The following is a 14942-nucleotide window of genomic DNA, read 5'->3' as shown; positions in this document are numbered from 1 at the left end:
CAGAAACGGCACTGCACGCGTTGCTCCTCCGCGTCTATTTCCCTTGGGTTCATTTTAAAACAAACAAATCCCATTGTAGTCCTTTCTATCTTCTGAACTTTATTCTCAGTTTTCTCGCTGCTCTTAATGTAGGAATGTTCTGTCTGCTAGGAGACAGTACAACACGCTTCCTTTATCCCCTTCCCCTCCCCTCCTTCTTCTCTTCATGGGACGTTCAAGTACAGTTTTGGTTACCTAACACTAACAAGTCCTCCACTAAACCATATCCCTAAGCTCTACATCTAAACGTCTTTTAAAGACCTCCAGGGATGGTGACTCCACCACTTCCCTGGGCAGCCCATTCCAATGCCTAAATCTTGCTGAAGGTCTCGCCCGGCAGCCAGCACGTTAGGGTTGTACCGAGGTAGGCACTGAGGAAACAGCTGTGAGGAAACAGATGTATGGGTTAAAAGCTTTTGTTAAACGTCCTGTACCAAAACGTGTCAGAGCTGCTATGTGCGAAAGTGTATTTTGAGGTTATTTTGACAAATCATAGTTATGGGGCTCGCGTTGTCTCCGCAGAATGTGACTGCACTGTACCTGGGCTGGATTTGTAGGTTTAACTACAAGAAAAGAACATCACCCTTGAATATTTCCCTAACAGAAAATGATATTTCCAATCAGGAGCAATAAGAGGCAGTTATCTGAAGGTGTAGATTATAATGATGCTACCCTGGTGTGGCCAAATAAATTCTTGTCATCACCCATTTAAGAGCAGTGGGCTTGTACTGAGACACTGCTGGAGCCTTCAGGAGGTCTCGCAGAAGAGCAGTCACGCTGCAGGTTCAGCCCCATTGGGAATGTTGGGAGAGCACATCCTCAGCGAGAAGCCCTTGGGGCAGGTACATTCATGAGGGGCAGAGCTATGTATTTTCTCTCATCTGCTGTGTGGATATGGTCTGAATGCTCAATAAATCACGAAGTTTGGGATGCCTGGTCCAGCTCAGTTGGGGTGGGGGCTGGCTCCTGTTGCTTCCAATTGAGACTGATCACCCCTTACGCGAAGAATCCTAAAATCTTCATTGATTTTGGCATGCCGGCCAACGACAAGCTGTTTAAGTCTTTGACAGCTGCTAGAGATTAGAGTTGAAGGAGATCCCTGTCTTGTACGCACAGTTTTAGTGTTTTAGTGCCAAGGAATCAATAGTGCATTCAGATCCCTCGTGAGCCAAACAAAAGCAGCTGTGAGAAGTCGCTTGCCTGTTGGCTTCATTCTTCTCCCCAAACACGCCAGCCTTTAGGGGTTGTGATCCTGCTCTCTCATGCCCTTCATGTGCCCATGTGGGGTTCAGAGGGGCTGTTTTCTGGGCACGGTACTGGTGAATTACAGTGGGAGCTTAGCTGGGCTGGTAGGCTGAAAATGGTTTGATACAGAAAACTCAAAAGATTTTTCCTGAAAGGATATTATAATAAATACAATATACTGTACAATACAGTATTCAGTATGAGCACAATCCAATGTCCTGCTTTTTTTTTTTTTTTTTTTTTCCTTTCTTTAAAGATTTACTTTAAATAAAAGATTTTACTCTTGGAAAGGGAAATATAAACTGAAATATTTAAACAGCCCAATGTCCTGTTGGCACTTTCTACTGGGTGAAGTGCAAGACTGAGGCCTTCCCATAAAACTGTAAGTTCTCAGCACAGCAAATACATGTTCACACCAGCCAGAGCAGAGCTCTATCCAGAGAGAAGGAATCGTGTTTCTGTGTCCCACTGCCTTCCAGCAGCTTCCAGTACATGCAATGTTTGTGTGCAGCAATGCTCTCTCCCTGGGGTTTGCTGTCCACTGTGGGTGTTCAAGTATTTTGGCCAGGAGAACCTGGGCTTTGGTCTCCTCCCCTAACTGTAATGGGTAGATGGACAGCAAAGCAGGTCTTAGCTGTCTGTGAACACACAGCAGGCAGCTCCTTCTCTCCCTCAGTTCTAACTTTTCTGGCATTTAGATTAATTTTCTAAAGCTTGTTTGTTATTTGTCGTGCTCTGCAACTGTGAAGATTAAAAAGGAATTGGCCAGTGATAGCAAGACAGCATAGATACGTGGAAAAGGATGAGTGCATACTGTCCTTGTTCATCTTCCTTCCTCTTCTGTGATTATCCTATGCCTGGCAGGACTTGATTGAAGTGCTCTCTCTTCGTTCATTGGCTTGGGTTCGGTGCTTTTTGGGGTTATCAGCTCTCATATGCAAAGGCTATTACTTCTTTCTGATAAACAGCTTATCAAAAGATAAGAGTTGTGCGTTTTTTCCTTTTGGGTTTGTTCTGGGGTGATTCAGTACCACACAGAGTACTGGCAAACAGCTGAGTCCTCAAGTGGAAGCGTGATTGTCATATTGCAAAGCAAACACTTAATGGAAAAAAATAATAATAATAAATGGTATTTTCAATGGGGTGGAAAAGACTTCTGGTGATTTTTTTTTTTTCCCATGGTTATGACTTGTCAAAAAATGAGACATGGTAAAAACATGTCTACAGGTGTTCCTAGAAGGGCATCCGTCAGTTCAGTATGGAGTCTTTGGAGCACAGCTGAGTGTGGAGAGGGGAAGGAGCAGGCTGTAAAGGGCAGGTCTCAAGAACCTCCTGCCCTGATGTGTTCAGTTGGGTGAGCTGAAGACGGGGGCCAGATCCCTGTACTGATCTGCAAAGAGCTGTGTACGTGCGTAGTCCATGGGTCTGTTTACTGTGGGATGGGTGGGAGTTCCTTTCATCTTATACATTTAGCAGAAACAGAGCACAAATTGTCATGCTTGGGTTCATCCTGTTATAGACCAGATTTTTTTTTTTTTCCAAGACATGAAAATGTACTTCGACAGCACAGGAAAACCATTTCCCACCCAGCTCACCCCATGAGATGAAAGCAGTTACTCTCAGGATCCTGTTGTTTGTTGATTTTGGCACTCAGTGAAATAATTACCATAGGTCAAAAGTTAACATGTTTCTCAGACTGTTCTTTTTCATCTCTCTTGGCATTATGGGATTTCCTCTTAATTGACAAGAAACCAGCAGCTTCACCTGTGTCTGTGCAGAGAAATTGTAATGCCTTAACTGGGCAAACTTATCTTAATTCTGAAATGAAATGGAGAACTGATGTTTGTTTCAGCAGTTCCACAGGTGTTGACAGACAAATTAGTTGGTTATCAGGGTTTGTCGTGGAAGAGAAGTTATTCCAGCAGCACTCTTCAGTAGTAGCTACTTCTGAGCCCTACTGATGATGCTGTGCTGGAGCAAGAATTTCTATTCCTATGGAGATACTCAGCAACAGCCTTAAATTTTCATCCTGACTCAGCTCACTGCAAATCTGAAGGTGCAGACAAAGCCCCTATAGTAATAATTCCTAATTGGGGGGGAAAAAAATAAAGCTTATTTTTCGCTTCCAGCTTCTCATCCTTTTAAAAGTGGAGGAACTTTGACATCATTGCACTTTACAGCAGGGCATCTCAAAGCATTTACAGGTGCACTGAGCTACTCACAACACACCTGTTAGCCGGTCATTTCAGTTACTGGTGCACTTTAAAGAAAGGAAAGGCAAGATATTCAGCTGAAGAGTCAAGTCCCATTTGAGGTGAAGCACTAAATGACTTGCCCACAGTCTCAGAGGAAATTCTTGGCAGAGAGCATCATCTTTGGTGTTTTTTTTTTCCCCAGGTTTAAATTGACTGAGGGCTCTGAGGCTGAATCCTCGCAGTACTGCACTGGGAATCCTATTCCTTTTTTCTTCCTTTTTTATGCTTTTGTAAGTTCTGGGAGAGTTATAACTGCGATGTAAAAGGAAATCTGTTTTCAGTTTCTGCTAAGTTTGCATCCAAAGCTTTTCTGTTTTTTCTGGATCTTGAACATGGGCAACTCTTTCTCATCTTACCTGGGTTGTCAGATGGGGCCAAAGATGCGGTAGCTCCAGGATTTGGACTAATTAAGTGGGCAGTTTGACCCAGGATTTGGGCTGAGGGACTGGATATTTTAGATACCTCATCAAAGGCCCCAAAAGCCCGTGTTTTCAGACAGAATGGGTAAACACAAATTCACCTATTGCTAATGGGATCTGTGTTTAGACCTTTTAAAAGTTGGTCCTTCTGTATTGTGAGTTGAAACACCAAAATAATAGAAACTCCTGTGTAAATGTGGGTCTCAGTACCCAAAACCATGTTCTGGCTTGCACTGTCAAGGAAGGACCAAGTGTGACCATGTGAAATGAATCACTGTTTATATATGGGGCGGTGTGTTGCCTCTTCTCACACTAAGGCTGCTTCAGGGATACCAAGAGTTGTCCCTTTTGCTGCCAGCAGAGATGACCTTTCTTTTCTGGCATGCTGGCTGAGATGGCTTCATGTGCTGATGTTTGGTAGTTGCTAATCACCTGCTTGTAGCATTAGCCATCATTTTCCTCATCTGCTATGAGAATGAGAGCCGACCCCAAGGAGGTCAGTGCTGGTGGGGCTGCGAAGCCCAGCATGCTGGCTGTGTTAGTATGGAGTTGTGTTACCAGATGACCACCCTGATACTCCCCCCAGAAGCTCCCAGGAGCTCTCATTTCCTCCTGAGCCCCCTGTGCTAAGGCACACTGAAAACTGATCCCACTCTGTAAGATTTCAGCCGCCCCTTGGATCAGTTGTCCTTCCTTCCTAGATCCTCTTCCTCAGCTTTCTTACTGCTCGTGGATAATAATGTTCTTAGACGGCATTTTTTAATTACAGGTTCCAAAATACTTTCCAGTTGTTTTCATAATATTCCCTGATTTAAATGGGAAAACTGAGCCTGAGGAAGCAGGACAGCTTACCTCAAATCGCTCAGTGGGCCTAAGACACCTCCAGAAGGAGGAAAAAAGATCTCCCAAGTCCTTGTCAGTGCTTGAGCCTATCACAGACCCACCTATTAAAAGCAGGAAATGCTTTAAAGTTAGTACCTTTCTTCATGTGTTTTTACCTACTTAAAGTTATCCTTTAGTTGTTTTGGACAATGATGCATTTCTAGGGTTAAAAATGAAGATGTGGTAACATTTCTGAAAAGTACTTCTGAATCACTGCTGGGTTGGGATTTATTTTTTTGTTTTAGTTCTTTTAGAACATCATGATGATGATTAAAAAATAGAGTGCATTTAAGGCTTTGGAGCAATCACAGATGCATTATTTACAAATACTTCAGCCAATACTTAGCCTGCTTCCGGAATTTACTTTTGCCTGTAGTTTTTCACTTGTAGCAATGGCTAGAAAAACATTTCTGATCCACAAAAATGCCCAAACCAGGTGCCATTCAGCCCCATATGAAGGAGGAGTGCTTTTTGAAGAGTACCGTCATTGCCTTCTCTAGTGGGATTCCTGATCCTGTGCTCTTTCTGATGGGATCCGCAACAGTGTGAGAGAGGGATTTTCATCCGAGTGTGTCTGGGCAGGGCCAGTGCTAGGCATAAAGGAAAAAAAGAGGTGGAAGTTTGCCGGAGTACCTCTTGTTGTTTTTGGTGCTGTTTTTCTATTTTCTGACCTGGGTTATAACATTACACTTTGTGGATCAATTTAGCCTTGCCTATTTGCAATCCATACGGTGTTTTGGACTAATAGTCTATACAGATGATGCAGATACCTCCCTCCATCACGTGGAGGCTCGTTTGTAGGGAATTTGATTTCAGACTGGAGTTGCTCACAGCCTTTATACAAGGCTACTGCGTTGGAACGAATTTGTTCTGTCTATGGCTTGGTTTTCAGGCATCTGGAAACAGTGTCTCTGTCCAAAGTGAAAGCCCTGTTTACCTTTGTGTTTTCTCACTGCTTTAAACAGCCGTGATGATCAGTGCAAGTGGGGAAGAAAAGCTAGGGAGAAATGAGGATCTCGGCTGCACTGCCATTTTGTATGGTAGCCAGGGATATGCAGGCAGGTTGCATGCAAGTGAAACGAGGAAAAAATGTGAAAGTACTGACTTACTGTCTGGTTTGTGGTGATTGGCTATCTGTGAGTTGGACGCCACGCTTCTATATAATACTGTGAACTTGTGATAACGCTGCTACTTGGCAGGTCTGACTATTTATACAAAAGCCCGTGACAACGATACCCTTATGAAAATGAAGTTTTACTGAAAAGATGTAAACAGCAAAGTGTGTGTTGCCTCTTCCCTTCCCGGTTCCAATAATTGGCTACCAGCGAATCTGCGTGACGTTTCCTTGAACAGAACCAGGCTGTGGTACTGCTGTCCTACCACTGCAAGCTCTCAGGAAGGCCAGTCCTGTTCCTAGAGCTTAACCTGCACCCCTCCCTGCAAATGTGCTTTTTAATTCGTGTTGCGAGATGCCTACACTCTCACTGCCCAAACCAGCAGAAAACGGTGGTCAAGGCAACTACAGACACGGGCAACAGGAAGCAGTCTGGATCCAAGCCTGTGTTTGGTAGCTACCTGAGCTACATAAAATAGCACTTAGTGGGAGTGAAATTGGGTCTGGGAAGCCAGCTCTGTGTGCCAGCGTCCTTGTCTTTGTCCTCAGCAAGCTGCTGCCTCTGCTGATGTATCCCAGATCCTAATCTATGTCGATGTGTGTTGTTGCACCGATGCCAAAAGGCACAGCAGTTCATGGAGGAGTCACAATGCTGTAGGCCCCAGTTACGTCCTAATATGCCCCTAGCCAGTTTTTGCAGATACTATAGCGAGTGAGAGGCCTGAGATACTTATTCCTAACCAGCACTTTGCGACCCATGAGGCTCTGGTAAACCTCAGTGTGGCTTGTAGGTCTCCAGCCTCTGGTGTTTAATGGACGTGTGGAGATTTCTAATATTTGGCTGCCAAACAGGCGATGTTAACCAACGTAGTAGCATCCTGAGGCAAAAACATGATGCAGCTGCAAATAGGGAGTGTCAGCTTTGTGACTTTTATCTTGTATGTTTTCCTTGCTTATAGCCCCCAGAGATCAACTTACCTGAAGCTTACCTGTCATAACAAGCAATATAAAGTCAGCCAGGCTGAGAACTAATCTCCTGGGGGCTTTTTTCTTTAAACACTCCCACTCCATTCACCCCCTCCCCAAATCCTGTGAGTAATCAAAGAACTGACACTTTCATTTTGTCTTTATGAAACACGTAGATTCAGTGGGGTACAGTCAAGCAGTTTGACTTGTAACCACTTAAAGTCATTATAAGCTGGTGGGAAATGATTGTTAGATACTGGCTGTCTTTGTGAGAGAACCAGTAAAAACACCAAACAATTAATTGCCAAGAAATTGGGCACGTTTAAAGTACACATATATAATGTGTTATAATTCATTTCATTGGTAATAGCTCAAAACTGGCTCTGTATTTCCTTTCCTGTAAATGTATTCAATGTGTCTGAAGATTACTGGCTTGTTCCTTGCAGTTTTGTAAATTTATTGCATTTCTGAGTGGAAGGAAGTGTTGGTTTTGGCACAGATGCTACGAATATTCTTGTTCTGAAAATGTGAAGTAGTGTTCTAGTACACTGTTAATCTGGCCTCTTTTATGTTGACTCAAAGAGGGGTGTAGTGGTTTTGTTGTCCTGTGTGTTATACCATCGTGCATGGGCCTCCTCTTCTGATGAATTGTTCAAGTGATTCATAAAAATAAGGAAAATACTAGTATTAATAATTAGTATTAAAAATCCATATGTGACTTAAAACAACTTCACTAATTGTAGAGTAGTTCTTGTGCTTAAATACTGCAATTGCAGAATTTTGAAGGCTGGTCCAACTCTTCTTAGAAGATAACAGATTTGGTAATTTGGGAAGAAAATGCTGTTGTTGTTTCTTACTTGAATATTGCTACTTTTGAAATATGGAAATGGAATATGGAAGAACTACATAAGGCCCATTTGTGAGATGTGAAAGAAGCTATGTATGTGCAAGTGAGTGAACAATAACACGAACAACTTGAAGTTTGTGGATAAAGCCAAGTTGTCAAGAGTTGGACAAGCACCAGGCAAAAATGAAAGATGGTCTATAGTTTAGTTGGAAGGGAAGTCAGAGAAAGTAGCAGAACATGAGCCAGCAAGAAAAAGGAGATGTGAACTACAAAGCATTGCAGAAACTACATGACCATGACGCTTGGCTTTTAAAGCCTGTTGTTGGACAGTGCCATCACGTTTACTGTATGGTGAACATGATTCTGAAGAGAGGACAAAAGTTTTTGCTGGAAGAGTTTGGGGGAATTCACAGAGACCTGAAACAGAAAAATACATCCTGGGTACTTACAGCATGTTTCCCAAGCTATGTCCCAGTGCAGAATAAGCATAGCTAGCTGAAACCATGCATCAAGGTGATTTAAGCTTTTCCACTGACTTTGCCCTGAAGTGGGGTAGGGGACATTCGTGTGATCTCTTAGCACACAGGAGTGAAAGCCACAGCTCATTGCCCTGGCATGGACTAGGAAGGTTTGTGTCCCCAACTCTGAAGACTTCCATGAGCGTTAATCAGTCCTGAAAATGTCCATTGGGTGGTAATTAAATGTTGTCATCCTTTCTCCTCACTAAAAACAGAGCATGCAAGACCTGGTGAACTGAAATCTATAGACCAAGTAACCAAGTGAGCAGAAATGAACAAAGTCAGGCCCTGGGTTTTTGCATTCACATCTTTCAGCCAGCTGTCCCTGCAGAGAAAACATCTCTCTCCGTGTCACTCAGCCTGCAGTACATCCAGGGTTTGCTTAACCGCAGAAGAAAAACACTGCGAGAAACATCCGTAGAAAATGAGATGAACCAAAAAACAAATAAAGTCCTTCATTAAGCGAGTTGATCGTGGTGGAGGACTCCATCTGGAGATAGTTAGCCACAGCACAGGGTTAACTTGCTTGCTATCCCCTTAGTTTGTCAATGGGAGCAACCTCCTTTCTCCTCCCACATCTCTGTTACTCTGCCTGTGGTTTAGCAGATAACATAATTACATCATGACAGTCCCTGGATGGGAATGCTGCTGTTTAGCATAATTGGCAACCTGTTTTTTCCCTGAGGGCTTGTTTCATGGGTTGTATACCAGCAGGGCAGAACTGAGCCTTCAGTGTCTTTTCAGCAGCACAAAGGTGTCTGGCAGCACAGATCAGGTTTTTTTAACCCCTAAGAGCTGACACACCCTCTGTGTTTATGGGGCCACAGGTTTTATTACTATGTTGCAATTTATTTTTTTACTCTTTATGCACTAAATTCCACATGGGAGTGAGAGGAGAGTGGAGGAACAACAGAGGAGGCAGAACTAATTAAATTAGCCATTTCTTAAAAACAAATAAATACCAGGCAGTTCAATCTCATTTAAAAAAATAAATAAATGCCAGCACGTAGCCCATTTTTATTGGTTCAAGCAGTTACTTCCATGCCCAGATGTTAACACAGGGAAAACTTGTGATTCTTGAGGGGTTTATTTCATCTTACTCTATTTCTTTATAACTCACTTCGTGCTCCTACCATTTTTGGCATTTTTATTTTTATTTTTTATACATGGGGTGGTAGCAAAAGTTTTGAGACAAGCCAAAAAAATGTTGTTCTTTAGGGGGTAAAGAAAAAAGAACACGTTTGGGGTAAGAAAGTTGGGAAGTTTGGGTAATACTGAGACAGTGCACCAGGTGACCCTTCAAGAAGAGACAGCGAAGTGAAGAGTCTTTTACGAGGATTTCCAGCAGCCTGTTCTAGCCAGCAGCTTGCTGTGAAGTTACGGGAGAAGGACAATCATCAGTTTATCTCAGTTGTGGCTGGTGTTGTATTGATGTGTGTGTTTTTTGTTTTTCCCCTGCCATAGGGACAGGATCTTTCCTTTTCTAACCCAAGGACTGGGGCTGGAGTCTCACAGAGAGATACAGACGTGTGTGCAGTCACATATATTTGTAGAAGTTTTTACTATCAGATTAAGATTTATATTATATTCTTTGTGTAAACTTCTGTAGTGAACTTTTCAAGAAAACTGTGACATTTTTCAAAGTATTTCTTGTCTCTTATCAGTTAAAACAGAAATGCCAGAGCTCTGATAGTGATCACTGCAAAGGGTTCTTTGTCTAAAACCACTTAAAGAACTGGGACATAAGACACTGAGCAGCACTCCTCAGAGCTCCTCTGTAGCAGGATATAGTGGATTTAGGGTTTTGGTACAGCAGGGTTTTGGTTAGGTCTCACCAAAGCTGGGTAGGTGCCAGAAGAGGTAAATGGGGTCCTTTAGTTTGGTGGACACAACCCTCCATGTCACCTAGTCTTGCTGTAATTACCTGAGGAGAGCCATCTGTGTTACAGTGAACGTTAAATTTGACCTGAAATGAAATTGTTGATGAGAACTTTGTTCTCAAAAAACAAACAGACAAGTTCTGTTTGTTTTTTTTTATTGTCCACTGGGCATTTTCACCCATTAGTCACCTGCTCTTACTGGCAGGTGCTTTCATGCTTATAAACAAAATATCCAAATAACCCCCCCAGAAGTCCTTTGACTCCATATAAAATGTCACCTACATTCTTTTCAACAGCTTGAATGAAGCACACCAAGGGCAGTATTCTGCCTGTGTGTATTTGGCTCTGCATTTAAGCTCTGTCTTGTTTTAGCCAGGAAATAGGTGGGTTCATCAAAATACTTTGTGGAGACAAAGGTCCTTTCCAAGAGCCAGCATGCAGGGCCGAGAGCTGCAGAGCAGTTGTGATTCTGAAATCAGTTTGAAGACAGGTTTAAAACCAGGGGGGTGCTGACTGTGGAGGATGCCAGTGCTGGTGCTGGAGCTGGTGCTGGAGCCTGTCTGAACCCAATAGGGCAGCCTTTAAAATAGGAGGTTATATGGCCCTGTTAATATGGTCACTGCTGGCTCCCATACGTTCCCTCATGGTCATCAAATGGTACCCATGCTACTACTGACACTAGACATTCAAAAGTGATGGGTCAAGCTCATGAGATCATGACACATCAAAAATAAAACTCTGGACCTTATTTTCTTTTCTCCTTTCTTTGCCACTTGGAGGTTGCTATCTCAAGCTGTCTCTTACAAACACGAAGCTGAGAACTTTGGGGTTTATTTTTAAGTGAAAAGATTTAAATAGAGAACCGGTTCCCAGTGACTTGCTATTCATAAAAGCATGAAATTGCCATAAGATTTGCCAAGAAGCTTCGAGTTAGTTACATCATGCATACCTCTGGCAGGAGCCCTGCGGGAGCGGTGCGGGGTCCCCTGCCCATCCCCTTTTGGGTCCCTGCCGGGTGAAAATTGCCGCCCTCTCACTGAGCCCAAGCCCAGCAGCCAGCTGGGGTGGAAGGAGGCAAGCTGGGGAGCAAGCGCTGGGCTTGGAAATGCTGAGTGCTTGAATGTTTGCACGAGCAGGAGGGAGGTTTAGGGGGAATTATAAACGTTTTTCAAGCCAAGAGAAGTGATTGAACCCTTGATCACTCCTTTTCATTTCCAGAATGTCACAACCACTCCCCTGAGCTCAGGAAACTTGCAGTCATTTGTTTGCAAGCTGCTTGAAAGCGCTCTTTTAAAAAATAATTGTTAGCCTCTCTGTTTCCTAACCTGCTTTTACACCAAGCCTGTTGAGCTGGAGTTGAAGTTACGCATCAGCTTTGTTCGGCCGTGTCAAAGAGGGATTTTTGGGAGGTGTTTTCTGAGGGAGGCAGGTTGCAGCTGGCTGCTGGAGGGGCCCCATGCCTTTGGCAGGCAGGGAAGCACAGAGCCGAGTGGGCTTCAGGCAAGAAAATGAGACTGCAGAGCTGCAGCACCCACCTGAGCAAGGATGTCCGTCATCTGTGGGCTCCTTGCTTTCCTTTGCCTCCTGTTCTGGGGGTGAGCAGGGTGCTGGGGGAACAGCCAGGCTGTGATGCCTGCTGTGTTCCAGCCAGGAATGCGATCGGGATGCAATCCCTGCGGCTGCTTTGTGCAGCTGTGTCGGACAGCAGGGAACGACAGGGAACTATTGCCAGGCAGGAAAGCAGGCACCCCAGAAGCCTGCTGGGAGCAACCCCGGAGAAGGACACTGGTGCAAACACCACCGGAGGAAACTCAGCATTTGAGGCTCGTTTCTTTGGAGGAGAACCAATCCACATAGCTTATAAATGAACGGATAAATAGCTCGCGCTCTCTGTTGTGGTGCCCGCAAGCTGCCAAATCTGTCACGTGAAAGCCCATGATGAGAGTGTGAGGAGCAGTCAGGGCAGGAAGAAACTGCAAGTGGCACTTTCTGATGTGTTCCTGTGGGCTTCTCGAAGAGATGGCTCACTTTCCCAGGGACCTCTGGAAACAGTCGTGTGCTCTATCACATAATGTTCCCTCCCTAGGAAAACATTTGGTAGTAGTTTAAAAAAGAAAACTTCAGAGAGCTTATGTAAAGCCAAAGTGAATTTGTTGAACCCTGATGCTGTACATACTTTACTTGGGATGATGTTGAATTTCCAGTGCTGGTTTGAGCTGCTAGCAATAGTTGCAGAGCTTTTCAGTGACACTCAAGCTTTTGTACTTTTTTTTTTTTTTTTTTTTTTACAAATCCTTCCTTTTAAACACACAACTATATACTAACACTTCTGAGTTTTGTTCATCTGGATCAATGTGGCCACAGTGCTCACAAAGTGGGAAAATTTGAACCTTGTCCTGAACCTTATACACACTTCTTACTGACTAATCCTATTCCTATCTTTGGCACAAGATTGTGTGTGAATTTCTTCTGTAAGCTCTTAAATGTTATGCTTGTTCAATTCACTTTGAAGTGTGTTATATTTCAAGTATGAGTGGGTTATTCTTTAATACAGTATTATCCTCCTGAAGATGTGCTACCAGAAACATTGACTCTTCCCAGCAGATTGTTTTACAGAAATATCCAATCGTATCAGCTGCACTTCCAACATACTCAAGAACTTCAGCTATCTCTGGGCCCATGACACTCTGGTTTGCTTCGCTTCACTTCTCCAATGACATTTTATTTCTTCTGAATCATTAAACAGCAATATACTGAAATTTTTCAATGTTTAGGGTAGCTTTAAGTTTGATTTTATCATTAACAAAAGTACGACAGTGAATGATATTGAGGTTGAGTTACTCATATTTATAGCTGGTTTTAAGTTGATTTTTGTATTGCTTGCAATGGCCACAATATTTCAAGTTTTTTTCACTAAGGTACTGCAGAATCAAATATTCATGTTTGTAGCGGTGGTACCTGCTGACGGAGCTGGGTGGTTGCAGTCCCTCCATGTCAGGCAAACGAGCATCACTGTTGAAACTAAGGGCTGTGTGAATGTTGATGTTGTAGCATGAATATGCATCGTCAGGACCAAGATGGGGTCTCGTGTTTTATAGCTACTCTGAGGCTTGAGGGATGCTCACCCACTTCCCACTAAAATAATTCAGCTTAAACTTGTTCACAGAAATTCAAGTTGATGCTTTGTTTTACCCTATGGATTACAAAGATTGTTCAATGCCAGCGTATGACTGCAAGAGGTTTTAGAAAATGACATGCTGTAAAAAAGCAAAAACAAATAATCATATGTTTTTTTTTGGCTATCTAAAAAATCTTTAAGATGCAACAGCTGAGCAGGTGGCGATGAAAAATCAGAACTCTGTTGTTTGAGCTCTTCTCTTTCATTTTTGTAGTTAGAGTTGGTGTAAAAATGGTCTCTGTTTTTCTGTTTGTACAGCTCTTGTCACAAACAGGTCCTGATCTATAACTATACCTCTTAAGCACTGTGATAATACAAGTTATTTATTATTAATGGAGAGCAGAGAAGTGGGGACCTGAAATACATCATGAAACAAAGAAGTGGGGAAATGAATGTATCAATTATGTATTTGCCGTGTTTATGGTGCTCTTAGAGTTGTTGTTTTCCCTGAAGGGAAAAAGGAAAATTCTGCAGTAAAAGCTGAGCATGTTCTCAGTGCCTTTTCTGATGATAGGATGGCTTCTCCCCACCCAAGGCCTCACCAAGCCATGAGACCCTCTGGCTGACTTTGTCACAATCCTCCAGGACCACAGACCTGAAGGGGCACCCAGGCTACTTTCAGCCCCTGCTCTGCTCACCTCTCCAGGCTCAACACCTGAGGCAGCTCGTGGGGCACCTCCCATAAATGCTGATTCAAGGGAAAAAATAAAGTTCAACGTGTATACAGATCAGTCTTCAAATCTGCTTAAAGATGATTCTCTAATTCTGTGGTGTTTTACGGTGCCACTAGCTTGCTTGATGGAATTACTACTTCTTGATTGTGTAGGAAAGGGAATATGCTGTTTTTATTTATTTAAAGTATAACTAAATCCTACCGCAAACTGCATATGGACCTGTCTTTTTTTTTTTTTTTTTTTCATGATGTGGTAAAACCACCACATCATGAAAATGCCCCTGAGCTTCAGAGTTTAATTTGGTAAAGGAAGAGCAGCTGGGCTGACAAATATGTCAGCTTGTGTCTGATTTTCTCCACCCTGGCCCTAATAAGGAGCAAGATGCAGGGAATAAAACAGCTGTGTGCTGTGCAGCGAGGCATGAGGTGAGTAATGAAACATGATGCTGAAGAAAAGTCAGCTGCAACTTGGCGACTCCCATTTTCTCACAGCAAATAAGATAACTTCAGCTGTATTCAGGATCCTGGTATTATACACACAGAAAAAAATATGAACAGTTTTTGCATGTTGTAGCTTTAGAATTGACAAATTGGCATTTTGACTGAGAGGAGCTATGTTTAATCATTAGTAGTTTCTTGTGAGTGCGTTGGAGTTGTATTATTTCTGTTTATCCAAGCTAGTATCTAGCAACAAAGGCAAACAGTTTAAAGGCAGATGAAAATAAACTTAAAATAAACACAGTTTTCTCTACAAAGACAGCAGGACTAATAGCCTGCAAAAACGCTTGCAATGACAGCAACACTCAGAAATTTGCTAGCTGGATTTAAAAGTGTCCTTGACCTCTGCTGGGTTCAGAGGCCAGCTGGGTTGCAAAAAGAAACTATTTGCTTCAGGTTTGACTTGCGTGCTTGTGGACAAGTGCAAT

At 43.0% G+C, this 14942-nt stretch overlaps 2 protein-coding genes across 5 annotated transcripts in view; both read left to right on the top strand.

The window, feature by feature from the left end:
- Positions 1 to 14942, top strand: part of LTV1 (LTV1 ribosome biogenesis factor) — a 350847-nt gene that overhangs the window by 260294 nt on the left and 75611 nt on the right. The window lies entirely within an intron of this gene.
- The window catches only part of PHACTR2 (phosphatase and actin regulator 2), a 134400-nt gene that overhangs the window by 54808 nt on the left and 64650 nt on the right, over positions 1 to 14942 (top strand). The gene's annotated exons all lie outside the window — the stretch shown is intronic.

Source organism: Anas acuta, chromosome 3, assembly GCF_963932015.1.
Source record: "Anas acuta chromosome 3, bAnaAcu1.1, whole genome shotgun sequence".
Lineage (NCBI taxonomy): Eukaryota > Metazoa > Chordata > Aves > Anseriformes > Anatidae > Anas > Anas acuta.
The sequence above is the reverse complement of the archived record's forward strand: the minus strand, read 5'-3'. Positions and strand labels throughout refer to the sequence as shown.